The 13,664-nt window shown below is 34.7% G+C and overlaps 1 pseudogene; it reads right to left on the bottom strand.

Moving 5' to 3' along the window:
- Positions 1–7,417: 7,417 nt before the first annotated feature.
- On the bottom strand, positions 7,418–8,016 carry LOC149229525 (uncharacterized; annotated as a pseudogene).
- Between the last annotated feature and the right edge of the window lie 5,648 nt (positions 8,017–13,664).

Raw genomic sequence — 13,664 nt, 5'->3', positions numbered from 1 at the left:
TCAAGGAGAGGTTTTTCTCTTTGATGACGGATTGGTGATGGATGTGTACAATTTATCATTCAACGAGTTGTAGAAGAAGATTTTACAGGGATGGAGAAAGCACTTCCAAGATGATCACGTGTCACCTGCATTCATGAAGCAAAGGGTGATAGTGTAAGATGTGAGAAAGCATCTATTTTCCATGGTCGGTGCCACCTTGGCTTATGTAGGAGCCATTGGCTCAAATGTCAAGTTCATGTTAGCACAGAATGAACAAATGGAAAAGAATTTGCAAGCGTCCAGGCAAAAGGTAGAACAAGTTGTAGGTTTTGTAATGGTAGAGATGAGGAAATTGATACTTGATGAAGTATCAACTATTGAGGCCAGCATGCGGAAACTCTATGAAGGATTTTCCACCATGCATATGGTGATTGTCCATGTATATGGCTTTCAACAGTGGAGGAGGAAGATTTCCCAAACTCTCAAGGACATACATGTTGTTATCATCCATGTGCAAGAATGGACAATGAGGTACAAGGGAGCCCAACTTCACTTGCCAAAGACAATGAAGTCACAGGCGGAGCTAGACAAAGCAATGATCTAATTGTTGATACAGAACTAGGAGGAGCTTGCCTCATTCGTCAGGAGCATATAGGCTTCATGTTCACGGTTGTATAAGAGTTTGGATGTCATGGTGAGAACGCACAGGATCCCTTCAATCAGTTCCCTCACCGAAGCTAAGCACAATAACCAAATCTCGCAAGAGATCAAAAGGTACATGGAGCAACCAAAGCAAGAGGCCGCTATCGATGACTAGGAGTTGAGCACACAAAACATGCATAAGTACATTGGTGGTCATGTCATGGTCAATACCCTGTTGCACCTGCTTCAGGATGAGTTGGACAAAGGTTCCAAGACCATATACCCAGAAGTTATGGAGGCAAGAGTCTGCTATAAGAAAGACACCATCAAGATGTTTAGGGACATCAAAGCACAATACTAGCAAGCTTGGTATCAGTATGTCACCAAGAAGCATCAAGTAGAGGTTTCCGAGTTGGTCTTTCCCCAAACTTCTAATTCATAGTGTTTTGTCTTATTAGGTTGTCTCTAGCCTATTTTGTCTGACATGAGTACATGTGGAAATTGTATATTATTTGTAAATATATTGTAAGTAAAATTCCAAGCGTCATTAGTGGAATGTGAATAGTCACTATCTAATGTAATGAGTTCTTTGTAAAAAATTTGAAGAGTCATGAGGGTAGTCAAAGGGTCACAAGGGGGAATGTAAAGGGTCGCCCCGCGCTTTATTATAAATAAAACCTCATAATGCATAAAATAGGATTTTGGGAGCTAAGATTTTAGCTAGGCTTAGGGTTGGAGAAGGCTTGGGAGTATTGTGATGAGCCTTGGCTTCTCCATAGTGTAGAGCGAGTATACTTCTTCGAAGGAGCTGGTGTTCTTGACTGTAATGTTCCACTATTGGGGTTAGTGGCTACCAATGGTGTATGTATGGATGGAACTTTCACTTATAATAATAATAACTGAGCCAACACACTTTCATGCATATGTTGTTATTGTAGTTGGACTATTCTAGTTTCTTTAGCAATGTATGTTGTTTAACTTACACATTTTCTTATGAACTACTTTGTATGCAATTGTATGAATCTTGTTGAATGCATGTTGTTGGATTAACCTGTCACTTTGGTTTGTGGACTATTCTGCATTCCATCTTGTGATGTCATTCCTCTCATGTGTTCCTTTTAGGCTGCGTACTATTATAGGCTTCTAAGGGACACACTTCCTTTCTCCCTCCATGTGTTAGAACCCTCATGCATCTCACTTGACTCGCTACAAGGTCACACACTTTCTTCAAACCAATGTCATGATAATTATCTCTATGTGCTACCATGGTCAAGGCATTACATTACCACCCACTAGTGGGACTCCTACTCCAAATAGTATGAGGTCAAGTTAGGGCTTTTTATCAAGGAGATCCCTTGAATTTTGGTGGGTCTATTACCCTCAACAATAATATAATTCAATGTGGAATCCTCGATGCATATAGAGCCTATTTTACTAATATTAACACCTTTAGGGAAGAAACATCAAATTCTTCAATATGTTCAAGCAAAAAACATAAAATGATTGAATACTCAATAAGATAAACATGCTTGTTTGCATAAAGAAATAACATAATACTCTATCCTAGTACAATAAGTATTAGAAACAAATGAAATTTGCAAGATCTCCATACAACTTCTAGCATGATGCCCCGTACAATTTCCGACATAAACAATATGATTTCTAGTTGAAAGCACAAGGAAAAGATAAAAAATATTTGAAGAAATAGATGGTTGGAACTTCTTCTATTAAAACCTTGTGAGACCATACAATTTCCAACTACTAAAACACATTTTCCATTTGAAAATTTATGCACAATTTCCATCAACCTATGGTTGTCACGTGAAATTTTCAATATCGATAATGTCGTCTTTTAAATGAGAGCTACAGTTTTCTATAAAGCAAAGTACATTGAAGACAAATCACTGTACCAATAATTACTATCTAAATTAAAAATAATATTTATATTAATACCCAATCCATAGCGATAGCTTGTATAATATTAAAAGAGGTGAACTCATTGATAACTTTTGTAACAAAAAATGATTATGAAAATATTTGCAGGAAAATACTACTTCACAATTTTGGATGGTCGATGAGGAGACATTTCAGCTGAAAAACTAAAAAAATGAATGCTTAATATGGTGCATATCTCACATATAATAATCACACTAGAACACAACTAATCCCTCATGAACACAAATGGAAATATGAATATGTCAATGTTTTTATTAAGCATACAACATAGAGATATAAATAAAAATATGAATATATTAAATATTTAGTTCTAAATAAGTAAATAAAATTAATCTCACCTATATCAATTACACTCATTATAATCACATGCAATCACATTGCCAACTTTAACTTTACAAGTTGTCATTTTCCAAATCTCTCATATTTGGGTGCAGGCAATAATTACAAGAGGTATTAAAGATTTGAGTAGAATGAAGAATGAGATGTGTATATATAAGACAATGTGAGAAAATTCCACTAAAATTTTGTTTTAATTTTATTAATGGAATTTTTGTTTATCGAGGCCACAATTTAGCTAGAATGACCAGATTATCGTTAGAATATGGGGAAAAAGTTTCAAGAAATCCAATCTCGGAAGTGTTTGAATTATTTTTTATGGTGGAAATGGATTTAGCACCATCAAGAACCCTTGGGGCACCCATTTCCATCATTTTCCAACAAAATTGCTGCTTTGTTATGTTAAGACTTCATTAACTTCTTATTTTTAGAATTTTTTTTTACTAATTTAATTGTATCCATTGAAATGGAAGTTTTATGGTATAGAAGTTTCTTCCCACCAAAAAAAATTATAGAAAAATGAAAGGAAAAATAACTTAAAAAGAAAATTGGAAAATATTTTTTAATTGTTTTTCCCTGTTGTAAAATTTATCATCTTGAACTAACTCATAGAAAAATAGTAACTAATACAATCTCAATCAATCATCTTATTAATAATTAAATTTAAATAAAATAATAAATAAATAAAATTTGAATTCCCAATTTTAAACTATGATTGTTGTTAGAAGCAATACTTCCATGTCATGTGTAGTTGATTTCTATGTAATATGTGGAAACCATAATCTAGATGTGTAGAAGTCAATGTATTAGTTGCTATATATGTAACTATTCTAATGAATACTATTACCAACTGTGATTTAGGTAATGGCTCTTTCTATCTTCTAATTTTTCTAACATGGTATCTGAGCGAGAGCCAGTGCTAACTTCTAAGTACTAACTTGACTCCGTCTAGATTGATTCTCTGTACATAGACTTTCTGAGTATAGTTTAAGTTAGCTTGTTACTTTCATGTTTCTGTGTGCAGACATGTAGATATGTTTTATCATTAAGTGGTGTTGTAATGATATTTTCAATAAAGAGCCCTGCGCTGCTGTGACAAGGTATTAGAGGAGAAAGCCATATACGCTGAGTTGCTCCACTGAAATACAAAAATAGCAGCCATTACCACAAATCAGAGTACCACAGTATATAAAAAAGGTAGCGGCTAGATATCGAAATCGAGGAGAGTAGCTATGGTATAATGGGTTTGTAAACGTTACAATCCATCTGGGGGCATCATGATTATTCACATAATTTTCTGGAAAAGAGGGGTCTCAAAACAAATTGCAATGAACCAATGATTACACGCGCAGGTTAACGAGGCAGAGGAGTTGCCAAGAAAGTTATGGAAATTCTTGGTATATTTAGAGAAAATCTAGCAAGGATTTTTGTAAATCCAAGTTATTATTGTTAAACTTCAAAATTTTAGATGTCTTAGACATTTTTTATGGTGCTGAATCTATTTCCACCATAAAAAAACGATTCAAACACTGCTTCTATAAAAAAATTTAACCTGAATACTGGCCATTTTTGACGAAATTCCTCAGCTCCTTAGACGACTCCTTGATTATAGAGTCAGCTGAAACGTTGGGACAACCACAGTTTTAAGATTGGTCATCGTTCATACCAGAGTCGTTGGTGGGACAACTACAGTTTTAGGATTGGTCATCGTTCATACTAGAGTCGTTGTACAGGAAGCCGGATAGTTTCAAGCACCATTCCCGAGATCGAAACACAAAAGTCACACATGTGATGGCAAATTTATTACGGTGTGTGGGTTCGTGGATCAGAAAGCTAGAAGCTGATCCAAGAGTGACGTTGTTGTTTTTTGGGCTCCTGCTTGCAGAGATCATCCTCAGCGGTCGATAGAAAGACAAGCAGGTTTTGACATGTATCCCAGGGAAAAATATTAAGGGTATCATTGTGGCTACATCCGCTGTCACTGGAGCTTCTGGAGTCCTGTTTCCCGCCAATGCAAGTTCGGCCTGAATCCAGATAGAGGAGTGGCAACGTCCAACTGTTAGAGCCCCTGAAAGTATGTCTCGTATGGTCAAGTGGGTCTCAGAAATAAGAGAATGGAGGAAGAAATATTTTATCTGGCTTGACTCCTTCCCCACACTAGAAATGTCATCTCGTGCACACAACGTGGACGATGTGTGTTTAAAAGGCCATTCAGCTATTCTCAATTTACAGGAACTTTCCATCAATCTGTGGATCTACATGAGAAGGCAGCGGTTAACGAGACATGTAGCAAGAAGAACGAGGATATTACGATGGTCGACCTGGCTGCCTTTCTTACAAACATGGCAGAAGGGCCGTTGTTGCCACGTGCCTCTTATTATATGGAATTCAATTCAGATGAATTCAACGAGGATAATCGTGTCGGAGAACTATTCAGGAGTGAACAAAATGGCGATTGTGGATCTATGCCTGATGGAACGTCTAATCTATAAGTTGTCATAGTAACCCAGTTGATTGTTCAGTTATTCTTTTCAAATTGGTTGGGGTTGTAGCTAATTTGTTTATTCCATTAAAAAAAACAAAGGTTGCTGGTATAGATTTTTATTAGGGTAGATTTATTAAGTTTTAGTATGTTATTATGTGAAAGAATCAAATAAGCAGAACCATAAAGAATAGGCCAATTAATTATCACATGAGTGTGACTTGTTGTTTTCCAGTAGTTTTTAATAAGTTCAAGTTAGTGTGACCGGTCGTGCTCCAGGAGCACCAATACAAGTTATTTTATAAAGTTAAGTTGTAGAATTATGTGTTGAAGACATTCTGTATCTAGAATGCTATGCTAGATAACTGATGTGTGGAGGGTCATGGATTCAAGAGATGGTAGCACTTCTATAGGATGCTCTAGTATGGAGACTCACCCACCCATTGGGCTCTTGAGAAGCGTCAATTCTACAAAGGTCATCAATGATGGTGAGAGGCAAATACGTTTTAAATGGAGGTCAAGTGACAATTTGAAGATATGGTGGTGAAAGGGCGGTGTTTGCCAGATTCCAGATTGGATATGGGTGCTGATGAAGACCAATAAGACATAGATTATCCTTATGGATGTAATATCTATCTTTCATGTTTTCCATATAAGCATTAAGGCAAGGTGTTGGAAGTAATGTTTCCATGTTATATATAGTTGACATTGTAAGTCCCTAAACGTAAGTTTAAAAAATGCTGATTCCTATATAATGTATGAGTCATAATCTAGATATATAAAAGTTAATGTGTTATTTCCTATATATAACTGTTATACTGAATAATATTACACGGTGTGATTTATGTAATAGCTCTCTCTATCTCTTCAATTTTTCTAACACTGATTCAGTGTAATACCAAGATCCAGTGTAATAACATGTTACTGATCCACTTTAAACGGTGTCAATAATTCTGAAGAATTCCAAAGGAATTTAACTTAAAAACAATGAAACTTATTTTAAAAATACCTTTTTGAAAAATAGGAGCATGGATCTCCACTCATGTAAACTTAGAAGAAAACACATACACACGTTTAAACTTCTAAGCACGCACAAAAGCAGAAGCAGCGGAAAGCCGTAACATTTTTCAATGTTTGTGAAAGAACTATCATTTTTCTTCGTGGAATTACCACACCTACCTCTAAAGCTTTTCACGCTTTTATATTTATCATAGAAACGTCTTTCATTACTTTCTTAAACTTACGTCATAGATTACGTTCCTCGCTATCTTTCAGAGCGCTGAAACACGGCCAATTCCATGAAATTTTCATTGTTGATGACAACTCGTCGACTCCACATGGCCAGCTAACATCACGACTCTCATAAACCTAAATTTAACTGCTTTTCAATTATATACCTTTGCCGCGAGATTGGCCACCGAAAATGTAGGACAAAAATACATTATCACTGTTATTACGTTATGTTGGGTATAAAATTGAAAAAAAAAATTAATTAGTATAAATTTTTATAACAAATTAAGCCTAAATTCCATTTGAGAGTTTTATTTCTTTTGATTTTGATTTCTCTACGTATATTAAGTTTTGAATTAAAATGGGTATGTATTTATGTTGTTCCCGATTATATATAAACGTTAAATTTCGCACTGAATTATTTTTAATTTTTAATAAGAATTTGCTTTTCGCTACCATTTTCTTGCATTTATGGAAATACACATTTCAAATTTTATATAATATCTTTCTGTATACCAATATTTTTACAAATTCTAAAACAAAAACAAATATCTAAATGTTTTATAGAAAATATCTGATACAAAAATCCAAGCGTTTTATAAAGTGACTACTTTCAGAATTAATAAAACTGAACAAGTATAAATGCTTGACACGAGGAACCTTATATTTTTTCCAATCGAGTAATGTGCTATACCACATCAACAGTATCAATAACAAATATTCTTATTAGGAACAAATATTGTCATGGCCTGCAACTGCAACCTCATGACGCATGCAGTCTAATCTATTGGCTTAATTGACCTCTTGAATGCTATCTAACGATGGTCTCCATAAGCCGTCGCATGTTTTGACAGCATAATCTTCTTTAATATCCTGGGCTTTAGGCTGAAGTTCAAGCCACAACTGTTCCATTGATTTCTCCTTCATAGAGAGATCTGAAAGCAAGGTCTCCAGCTCTTGCTTCGATATTACTATCTTAACCCTAATGATACCCCTGCCATTTTGCACAGGCTTAGCTGATGAAGGGGCAGTATTCTCATGCCTTTCTCCGCCAATTGTGCCCTCGCAGCTGCCATTATCGATGGCTTTTGGTTCAGATAAAACGGCGTCCTCTTGATGATTATTGTTGTTTGAAACTTGAGAAGGCGAATTAGGAAATGGTGGTAGGCAATAAGCTGCCCGGGAAGCAACTTGAAATCTGGGGAAAGGCAGCGGCACAGGTCCCCTGAATGCACGACTGAATGCCCTGGGTACAGGGCCGTGAGATCACCGACGAGAATCGGAGCCGTGAATTCCATTATCTTTCCGTCTATTTTCATCACCATTATCAACTCATCGCTTGATAATTTTGCAGAGGCGCTATTGGATCCAGATCGCATACAGTTGCCCATTATTGAATGCTAATGTTGATTGAATTTGTCATTCAACGAATGCTATTGGGGAGAACGAATTGTTTGGCAAGGCCGCGAATGAAATCTGTAATATATGGGCCTTTCTCTTAGAAACAAGAGAGAGATTTTCCCGGAGTTCGCCTTATTTCGAAGGTGGAAATGAAGGAAAACATTAAAGGTTGAGACTGAGGGTGTAGGGTTTTCTTGAGAGACGCCGAAACAGCCGGCATTTCACGTGCATGTGTTTCGCTTACCTTTCCTCATTGCGGCGGGATGTCAACTTGGAAGTATTGAGTGGTTGAAGTGGAGAATAATTTTAATGGCAAGTCCAAAGATTATTCATCATGCGCACTTTGCGTTTGCATCGCTGTTAGATTCAACGAATTATATAAATTTTATTTCATGTGTATCATTTAATAATTATTTATTAAAATAGGTTATTTATGTACTAAATAGATTTTATGTTTGATAAACTTTTGAAATGATAGATTTAGATTTGTCCAAATTATAATATAGAATTAAACTTGGATATGTTTAAAAAGAATTAAAATCAAATATTTTTACATTAAATTTTTTAATATAACATAATTTTATTATAAAAAAATACTTTTCAATTATTATAAAGGAGCATTTACTTATTTTGGATTTATTATTCACATCCTTAATTAATTCTTAATTTATTAATTTTTTTATGCCACACAAAATAAGGAGCAATTCTGCACTCTTGCACAAAGAAAACAAAATAAGAGCAATTCTACACTCTTGCACAAGGAAAATTAAACTAATGTCTTGTATTAATTTGTTAGGTAGGCATAGCCAGCGATGTAGGGATCAATGAATACTTAAAACACTCAAGGAAATTTTATACATTTTGGCCTAGAAGTATTAATCAATTACGTTTTATTATTTTTTTGAAGTGAGTTATTGTAAGTATTTAATAATAATCAAGAAAACATTATTTTGATTAATAAATTATTTTGATATTATTTAAAATAATATTTGTTATTTTTAACCACATATATTTGATTAACCTTGATTGTGAAAGACAATTGAGATCTAAGAGTTACCAGATCAAGCATGCAATTGAAATCGGCTAATATTATGAAAATATTTTTTTTTATTTTTATTTTATAATTTTTAAATATTATAAAATTTATTTTAATTATATTATTTAGATGATGGTCTCAGCGGACGTTAACCACCATCATCATCATCAATATAATAAATATTAAAATTAAAAATTTTAAACTTAAAAAATAATTTTTTAATAATATTTTCTTATAAAATTTATTTTAATTACATTATTTAGATGAAACTAATAGTATAATAATTATCAAAATTAAAAAATTAAATTTAACAAATGAATTTTTAATAATATTTTTTTTTATAACTATTTATATATTTTTATTATTTTATATTTATTTATATATAATTAACTTAATTATAATTTTGATTTATCTTAGTATTCAACTTCAATGTCAATAATTGAATTTGTAACCTTTTCAATAATCCAAATCTCAATTAGAATCGAGATTACGCATTTATTTTGTGGTTATTCAAAGACGCCCGCATTGTTATCCTTATCGTGGCATGATGAGGGGACAATGATCTGTCACATTGTCAATAATTGACTTTGTAACCTTTTCAATAATCCAAATCTCAATTAGAATCGAGATTACGCATTTATTTTGTATAGCCTTATCGTCGCATGATGAGGGGACTATGATCTGTCACAAAAGTAAAGATGGGCACCATTTACGAATGCATGAGGTATCCCTTGTGAGTATGCATGAGGTACCCTTGATATGATCAAGCTTAGTTCATTTCCATTGTGCATTGTGATTGTGCATTTAGGTGATTCAACTACAATGTAATAATCGACTTTGTAACCTTTTCAATAATCCAAATCTCAATTAGAATCAAGATTACGCATTTATTTTGTGCCTATTCAAAGAAACCATCATTGTTATCCTTATCGTGGCATGATTAGGGGACAATGATCTGTCACAAAAGTAAAGATGGGCACCATTTACGAATGCATGATGTGTCCCTTGTGAATATAATATAGAGCAGAGTCAAAGAAACATCGTTCTCACCACAATCCATGGTGATGATGTGTTGTTTCTCTTATCAACACAAACATAGGCTCTACCCAAGCCGTTGATTGCTCTGCTGATGTCTTTTTGAATGGACTCAAGGTGTTGTTTGCTCTTTTATTTTTTTGAATGAAGGAGATGCCATAAGAGAAAAGGATAGGCATAAGAAAGAAAGAGTGATTTTGAAAAACATTATCATTGCATAAATTGGATGGTCAAAATGCATGCATTTCAGTTTGGGTACTTTTTTTACGTGTCATTGAGAGGCTTGCTTCAAGACATTTCCGAATGGATGGAGCCAATTTCATATTCATTTTTGCGGATAAGTGGCAAAGAAAGTGTGTCACATTGTCTTCAAATAAACAATTTTAGAAACTAATGTTTACTCATGTGCAAAGGTTCATGTATTTAAATGTGGTACATCTAGTGACAGGCTACATTCGCTTATGCGAAACATAAAAAAATTTGATTTTATCTAATTTGTAAAGTTTATTTTTATGTATATATCCATATACTTATGTATCATCGTTGTGACCATATATATTAGATATGATACGAAAGTTGTGGACAGATTGAAAACCGTTACCATGGGCCGTTCTCCTTGTAGTGTGCTTTTGAAAAACATTATCATTGCATAAATTGCGCGGTCAAAATTCATGCACTGCGATTTGAATGCATTTTCTTACGTGTCATTGAGAGCCTTGTTTGAAGATACTTTCGATGGGATCCAGCCACATTCATATTCATGTTTGTGGATAAGTGGCAAAGAAAATGTTTCACATTGTGTTTAAATAAGCAATGGTAGAAAGTGATGCTAAGTTATGGGAAAAGGTTTATGTATTTAAATGTGGTACCTACGGGGATAGACTACATTTAGGTATGTGCAACATAATAATTTTGTTCTTATATAATATAATAATTTGTGTTTTTTTAGTTTCTATCTTTTTTAATTATGTACTCATAGATCATGGTTGTGATCATAGCAATATTGGATGAAAGTTGTGTGCAAATTAATATGATATGAAAAATCATCGATCATGTATTATTGTTTTTATTAGAAAAATTACTATTACATCATAGAGATATAATAATATAGATTATTGTAATTTTCAATTTACCGAGTCTTTAGAGGGATCAAATTTTTTTAGATGTAATTTTTTTGTTATGTCTAAAACTTAAAGAAAATTTTACACCCTAAAATATTTGATTGCTCTAAATTCCTCGTAAATCCAAAGTTGAGATGAATCTGATTTTATTCATAGCGAGAATAATAGTTGCAACGTAACATACTTCATGCCTCTCCCACTAATTAATGTTGAAAAATGAAGAAAGAAATTCTTAATTTGATCTTTCCTTGACTAAATTATGAAAATTTGAATATCCACATTGGCTGACAACTTTGATGCAGTTAACTTGTGTGGCATGGCTTGTGTCACCCACTTTACTTGGTAAATTGGAGTTGAAGTTAAAGTTCAGTTAAGCATGTGTGATTACTAATTTGTAGCAATCAAGGTCAATTGTGAAGTGACACTTCAATCTAACTCAGTGATCATCCAATTAACTCGTCAATCAACCCAAAATAACTAGTGCATGCAGAGAATTCGAGTTCCCTAACTATGGTAGAGATTGTAAGGCAGCGTAACATTAGTCGTAAACTAGTCTTGAGTGTACAGGTGTTACATGTAGTGAGATGATCAACCTTGGGAATTGCGTAAGCATTTTCGAGGAAATCCTAAATAATACGAGCCTAATTTCCTCAGGAAATGGGTAAGGAAGTAGGGGCTAAAGTAGAGGCAGAAATTGACTAAGTATGGGTTAGAGCTTCTCAATCAGTAGAGAGATAGGCTATTCACCTCCATGTTGTGCTCAATTGAGAAAAGAAATTGTAATACATTTGTATTCATCATATTAATGCAAGCAGACATAGAGGTTTTTAGCTAATTGTTTTCCCCTAAAAAAATATTATGCCCATGAGTGTTATTTCTCATTGCATGTTTATGATTGATGTTCTAAATTATGAATTGAATTCCGTGGAGGAATAGAGTAGGTTTGTGTCTTGTGATTTTGATTAAAATTTCATGAGAAGATGCAAATCTACATCATAATTTCTACATAGTATTAAAGCCAAAGTGTGATGGAAAGTGTGCCCGTCACAAAAAAAACTAGGTGATCAAAGATGTCCCATTGATTTTGTTGCAAATTGTTGAAGAATGCAATAACTTCATTTTGGTCATAATGGCCTTGTTCATGCATGTGATCCAACATAATCAAGATACGATGAATGTGCACATCCAAAGGATCCAAAGAAATAGGTTTAACAACATGGCCCAAGGACTAGGCATAGACATGCTTCAAATCATCACGCAACTCCACTCGCCCCACCCAAAAACTTCGGTCGTGCCTGCCTAGTTGTCCATTCCCCTTGGTGGACCACAGGGCCACCATTCCTCATGCACTACTCAACATGTCAAATTTCTAGGACGCCCGCACTAATGATACCTTATTTTATTTTACTACTCTAGTTGAGGGAAAGCATCCTAAACTTTAACACCACTACACAACCACCACCTTGAAGCAATGGCATTTCCTTGCTAAACCGTGCACCAGAGCCACCCCCAAGCACAGGCCTTCTAAACCAATGTAGACCCTCACACCCTCGCAACCCACACAAAGGATTTCCTAGCTTCTAGAGCACCAAAGCAAAGCCCGACTTGGGTTGGTGCATACACAAATCCAAGAATTAACCGGAAAACAACTAAATGGAACACAACCAAAACACACCGCCACGTAAAGGGCCAGAAAGAAACAAAGACAAATGGGTGAGCCAAGACTGATTAAATTACCCTTAGCTCGGAAAACCAATTGCCAAGTGAGATTGTGAGAACTTTCACGCCAAGGTCCTAGATGAAGTGGCAAGTACCACCATCCAAGAAACACTGAACTCCCCTGCCCTAGCAATAACTACCTAAATTGAAATTCCCAAACATGAAACCATGAGCAAGGTGATAACCTGTGCGTACTTGAAAATATTTACACCACCCTGTCTATCTCCCATAACCTGAAAAAAAAAAGAATGGCAAACAACAAGACAACCCTTCTTATAACTCATAACAACGTTCTCGAGGATTCGTAATCCCATCCACCAGCTATCTTGGCCTCCTTCCTCATGCTCATCTGTTGTCATTAGCAAGGTGTTACTTCGCGCTGAACAACACTACAAAGTTCAATGTCTTCCACCCCCATCGGGGTGAACGATTCGGTTCATCATATTATATCACCTCTTATAAACATTTGATTACACATTTTTTATATTTTCATCTCAACTTTTCACCCACATATTTGAAAATTCAGTAGAAGCAGTTAACATATCTGAACATTCAGAGCCACCCCCAAGCATATGACTCCTAAACCAATGTAGACACTCACACCCTTGCAACCCACACAAAGGATTTCTTGGCTTCTAGAGCATCAAAGCCAAGCTTGACTTGGGTTGGTGCATACACAAATCCAAGAATTCACTGGAAAACAGGTAAATGGAACACAACCAAAACA

The sequence above is a fragment of the Pinus tabuliformis genome, chromosome J, assembly GCF_031772625.1.
Source record: "Pinus tabuliformis cultivar Carrire ecotype Pingquan chromosome J, CPIR1, whole genome shotgun sequence".
NCBI lineage: Eukaryota > Viridiplantae > Streptophyta > Pinopsida > Pinales > Pinaceae > Pinus > Pinus tabuliformis.
This window is presented reverse-complemented; position numbering and strand designations above follow the sequence as displayed.